Raw genomic sequence first — 6,220 nt, 5'->3', positions numbered from 1 at the left:
CATTTGCCTGTCTATAATGGATTTTATTTCTCCTTCACTTATGAAGCTTAGTTTGGCTGGATTTGAAATTCTGGGTTGAAAATTATTTTCTTTAAGAATGTTAAGTGTTGGCCCCCACTCTCCTCTGGCTTGTAGGGTTTTTGTCAAGAGATCCCCTGTGAGTCTGATGGGCTTCCCTTGGTGGGAACATTTCCTAATTTAATGGTCAGAATGAACTCCAGCATTCCAACATACAAGAGCATCAAAAGGGACTGTCAAAGAGCATATTTCTCTTTCACTTGGAGTGAAATGACTTAATGAAACTGCTTGTGTTAGTACAGGGAGTGGGCTTGGGGTTAGGGACTGGTGGAGAGATGGGGTAGGAAGGAATTCTTAGAGTAGGATCACTTATCTGATAAAAAAATGAATTACATTTTATTTTAAAGCTGGATGTGATCATAAAAATCATGGAGGTCTATCTTTTCATTTCTCCAATGAAGGAAAGGAGGCCAAGACAGTTTGCTAGGCTCCTAGGGTAAAATATGACTCTTAACACCACCTGCTAAGCTGGTACAAAAGTGAATTTGAGCAATAGATAATGAGGTTCCTTCTAGGATTGTACAAGAATCTGAGAGTCCTCCATGAAGTGCCTCCAGTGGGATAAGGATGTCTATCTTATCCTCACTCCATTGTTGCTAGTACGCTGTTAAAAGAACTGGGGTCTCTTAAAACTAACAAATCTGCTGCAACAGAGTTAAGCTCAGATGTGGAAATCTCTGATTCTAGAGCCCCCAGATCAAGGTAAAGCTTTTGGTGGCACCACAGACTTCCCTAGATGCAACCAGGAATGAGGCCTAAGTCTGCTCTATACATAGGCCCCCAACTCTATCCTTCTAATAGATTGAGGGGAAATACGCCATCTCTCTCATGGCCCTTGCTGTTTTCCCTTTGCATTATCCAATTCTACACCTATAATAGGCTTCTGCATGAGTTCAGACTTGCACAGATAGGCAGAGTGTATAATATTCATCAGCTTCTGACTCACACTGTGAAAAAACCCATGAAAGAGAAAAAAACAAGGATCTGACAACCTTCATGAAACAGAAGAGAAAAAATACAGGAAGCACAACACTTACAGCTCTAACTTGGCATGGTTTTCTACAGCAGCAAAGTAAATCCTAATTAATATGTCAGGAAATGATCACATTGCAAGGGCTAAGATTATTTCCCATTTAACTTCATGTTGAAAGTTAAGCGACAATGTGATAAATGCTGTTTATTCAGGCCACCCCTGCAGGTTTCTCCTGGAGCTGTGTGGTGGAAAAGTTTGAGGAAAACGGAAGTGATTAAGCATTTGAGAAAGTATTTAACATAGAGGTCAGAGATAAAATTCAAAAAACAAGGAAAGAAACAGAAGAAAAAGAGGCAATACTGTGAGTAGAAGGAAACATGAGAAGAGTTAATATCCATAGGTACTAAAAAGCAAAAATATTGACTTGATTATATTGTACATGGTTGCAATAAAAGGAAGACTATGAGAAAAATAAAGAAACATTAGACATAAAAATAGGCCAGGCATGGTGGCTAATGCCTATCATCCCAGCACTTTGGAAGATGAAGGTGGAAGTATCACTTGAGCCCAGGAGTTTGAGACCAGCCTGGGCAACATGGAGAAATCCCGTCTCTACAAAAAAAAAAAAAAAATACAAAAATTAGCCAAGCATGGTGGTGCATGCCTGTAGTCCCACTTATTCAAGAGGTCAGGAGGGAGGATCACTTGAGCCCAGGAGGAGGAGGTTGCAGTGAACCAAGATTGTGCCACTCTACTCCAACCTGGGCAACAGATCAAGGCCCTGGAAAGAAAAAAAAGAAAGAAAGAAAGGAAGGAAGGAAGGAAGGAAGGAAGGAAGATATTAGTTATAAAAATGATATGAGCATACATTTAAAAATGTATTGGGCATATTTAAAGGTAAGTTAAGGAAGCCAAACATAAAAAAAAAGTGATTAAGCTTTTTCTAGCATTTCTGTCTGTTAAGGATATAATGATGAATGTATACATACAATGCTATAACAATAAACAGTACACACATACACAGAAAGCATATAGTTAACTGAAGGGCAAACTGAATAATAATTACAATAGAAAAATTATTAACTTACTAATTATGCTAATCCCATTTAAATATTAACATTTTATTTTTATGAAAATTTTTCTTTTTCCAGTTTTAGAATAATTTTTCTATCTTATCCTCCAATAAACTTTAATACAGGTATACTAGGGTATAGTGTACAAATGTACTTAATACTTTGCAAATTGTATTTTCCCTAGTTCTATGTTGATAATAGAATGGTTATGGTAATAGATTTGTAAATCTACATGAATTTTTCAATATTCCTTTATAAACGTGTAGTCAAGGCAAAAGACATTATATAGTCCAATAATCAACAATAACAATTCTATAGCTCTGTGCTGTGTATATTGGAGTAAATATATACATTAAAGCTTATTTTTATGTCAGGAGTCAGTATCTTGTGTCTGCTTGTTTTATTTGAGGGACAGACTTTTAAACTCAAAAACAATGTAAATAAAATGCATTTTTAGAAACGTATTTTATTTCACTGTTCTCTACATAGCAGTTAGTTGCCTTTTAAAAGATATCGTGAGTATTGCTATTTATTTAATAATACAGTTAACAGAGCTATGGAGGAAATTACAGCAATAATAAATGTGGTATTGGTGAAATAATTGTTCCATTGTGGCTTCTTCATTAGAGACCATAAGTCAACAAGCCGTGTGAAAGTTTGCCGCTGACTTTTTTCTGGGCACTAGATTTGCATGTGATATAAATATCCTATTTGTACCATAAGATTGCTGGAACTCAATGAGCCATTTGAATAACAAACAGTTAACACTTTACTTGCTGTCCTTCTGTTTTACTCATGTGGTATTTGTAGAAAAAGTTTAATTGCTCCAAATTCTTTTAAATAATTAAATTGCTTGTTGGATGTATTTTCCCCTTAATATAGTGAATAGTTGAGAATAATTCATCTTGAAATTGAGTAATAACCATGACTGTGTGTTACAGGAATATAACTAGTTTGGATTTATTTGAAAATGCTGTTTCAATTAGATTCAAATAGTAAATGGAGAATTTTTATCGGCATGAGGCAAACACGTTCTCAAATTTAAGAATACCATTGGTTATTTCAATGCTGAGATTCTTTGTTCAGGTATCATATTTGAGCCAAAGTTTCTTCTGAGAATCAGCCTCTCATTGGCAAACATGGCAGTTACTGAATAAAGTCCTGGAGGGCAGGGAAGCTGCCTGAGTCACTGCTGCATCACTTCAAGGTTGGGGCCCACAGCGGAGGCTTAATGAGTTCCAAGGAAATGACTAAGACTAGTATTCTTGAAACACAGCATGTGTCAGTCCACTGGGGCCCAGGTGGCTCTTCTGAGATGTGCTCATAGACTTGAGTTCTACACAGTCCATTGGAGCAAATAACAGCACATTGCTTATGTCTGACACCCTAAAGGATTTTCCTTCTCAAATCGTCCCATATCTATTCATTCTTCTTTCACATGTCAGTGACTTCTCATTCTCAATTTAAGAAAGCATGCTTACATTTGCCTTTTTAAAAATTTGCATACATTCAAGGAGTACAAGGGCAGTTTTGTTACATGAAAATATTGCATAGGTGAAGTCTGAGCTTTTAGAATAATCATCATCTGACTATTGTACATTGTACCCATTAAGTAATTTCTCAGCCCTCATCTCTCTGTTCTCCTCTTACCCTTCTGAGTCTACAATGACTATTATTCTACACTCTATGTCCATGTATCACTTCTTTTCTTTTTTTTTAAAAAAAAAAAAACTTTCATTTTAGGTTCAGGGATATATGTGCAGATTTTTTATATAGGTACACTTGTGTCATGGAATTGGTGGCGGTGCTGGGGGTGGGTGTCGTACAGATTATTTCATTACCCAGGTAGTAAGCCTGGTACCCAAAAGTAACTTTTTCTGATCCTCTCCCTCCTTCCATCCTTCACCCTCAAGTAGGCCACTTTCTTTATATCTGGAATCCTTCTTGGAATGACAGGAAGACTAAACTCATTCATTCACCTACACATTCATTCAGAATTATTATTCAGTCCCCACTGTGCCAGGGACTATTCTAGGAGCTCAAAATTTACCCACCTATCCTGGTGCTTATACTGTGGGACCTAAGACAACAGTACAAATTAATAAAATGTACCATATGCCTAGCTATATAAAGCCATTCATCAAGTTACCAAATGACTGAATAAAATGCATTTTCTCTTCCTACCCTAAAAACATAAGCCTTTATGAATTTCAACTTCAAGTTTAGAATTCTCAAACCCCATGAAATTCCCTGCCAGAACATAAGGGTGTAATGAGGAGAGCCAGCCTTCGGTCCTGGCTCCCAGCGGAGGCCCAGGTCTCCCTCCTTTTATCCTCTCCTCCCTTCTGCCCTGCAAAGGTCTTCCTGCCTATTTGTGTGGACACTTCTAACCCTGTCTAAGCTCTATTTACACTTTCTGAGAACACCACATGAGTATAGGGGTGAACTCAGAAAGAGACCTATGGAGACCCTGGAAGCAAGCTCAGGCTCACTTGAGAAAGGAGCTCCAGGGTTCTCAGTATTCACAGTATAGACTGTTAAAGGGGCTGAGTTCTCTGAGTGGAGAGATACTTCCTTTACTCCACCAGGAACCAGCATTTCAGGCTTTCCTCTGTAACTACAGCACTGCAAGGCCTGACTGGGTAAACTATAGTGGTAGACCAAGTAATAAAGAGAAGTCCCCTAGCCTCAGGGATTTTCTTTACCAATCTTGCAGATTTTGCTTTTTCTTCACTGCCAGTGAAACCATCTGAACAGAAAGTTTTCTTTTTCAAGACTTTCTTATTTTTCCCTTTAGTGGTAATTCAATTTCTTCAATAGAAATAGTATATATATATATATATATATATATATATATATATATATATATACCAATAATAGATTGTGTGTGTGTGTGAGAGAGAGAGAGAAAGAGAGAGTTCAGCAGTTTGTGGCTTTTAAGGAATCACTCTGTTTCATGTGAATTGTCAAATTTATATGCGTAGGCTTATTTATAATATTTTCTTATTATCTTTTTAATGTCCATGTGATATTCTGCTTCACACATAAGCTGGGCTTTTCTGAGATTTCTGCAGGAATTCTCTGCAAGTCTATGGGTCACTTGTGAAGGAAGATTCAGACCTTCCTTCTTGCACACAGTACATAACACAAGGTAAATATCTCCAATGCTGGGAACAGGCACACAAATTGCCCAGCACCCACTACAAATAGGTGGCATTATATTAGATGCAGAATTACAGCACAAGATCAATCTGCAGGTGGACATACACTTTTCCATGGTTCTTTGCAAGGAATGATAGCATCTTTGGTGAATTTGTCAACTTCTATTCTATCCATAATACCAGTTTTAAATATCTGAGAGTTTGTTTCAAGTTGCTGTGATTGAGCCACTGTTTTCAGCATCTTCTGAATTACCACTGGTCAATATTTCCAGCATCACTGGTATTAACTTCAAGGTGATAATTACTTGCAATGGTGCTAATTTCAATTTTTTTAGATGGAGTTTTGATGGTCTGATGTTCAGTTCTCAATCTTTCCACCCCAACACCATAACGTTCATGTAGAACACACATAGCAGTTGTCTTTTTGCCAGCACCTGATGGTCCATGCACTTTAAGGAGAGGAACGTCACCACCCTGCACCAGGTTGTACAGCTGGGCCACCTGCTCCCTGTGATACTCCATCCATCCCAGGACTAGGGCTGGTACGTGTCCATCCAGAGGCTCATGAAAGCTTGAGTTCCTGGGGTCTGATGCATGAGTCTCACACACGTATCTGTCTTTTTAATAATAACCATTCTGGCCAGTGTGAGATGGTATCTCATCGTGGTTTTGATTTGCATTTCTGAAAAGACAAACTTAATGCTAGCTTGGTACATGAAATTTGTATTCTGAAGTCAACTTTAACTCACAGAATTACAATATATTTGTAATATCTCCTATCTGCTTGCCCTGAAAAGTGAGACTATCGACTTAAACAGCACTTTCACTACAAGGTGTGACTACAAGGAAAACTAGGGGACACATGCTAGCATTAGAAACATTAAATCAAACACTGATAATGAACTTTTCTAGCTGAACCTGGCAGCCATGAGATT

The 6,220-nt window shown here is 37.7% G+C and overlaps 1 pseudogene; it reads right to left on the bottom strand.

The window, feature by feature from the left end:
- Positions 1 to 5,110: 5,110 nt before the first annotated feature.
- Positions 5,111 to 5,851, bottom strand: LOC101038964 (replication factor C subunit 3 pseudogene; annotated as a pseudogene).
- Between the last annotated feature and the right edge of the window lie 369 nt (positions 5,852 to 6,220).

The sequence above is a fragment of the Saimiri boliviensis genome, chromosome 9 (genome assembly GCF_048565385.1).
Source record: "Saimiri boliviensis isolate mSaiBol1 chromosome 9, mSaiBol1.pri, whole genome shotgun sequence".
NCBI classification, from domain to species: domain Eukaryota; kingdom Metazoa; phylum Chordata; class Mammalia; order Primates; family Cebidae; genus Saimiri; species Saimiri boliviensis.
The sequence above is the reverse complement of the archived record's forward strand: the minus strand, read 5'-3'. Positions and strand labels throughout refer to the sequence as shown.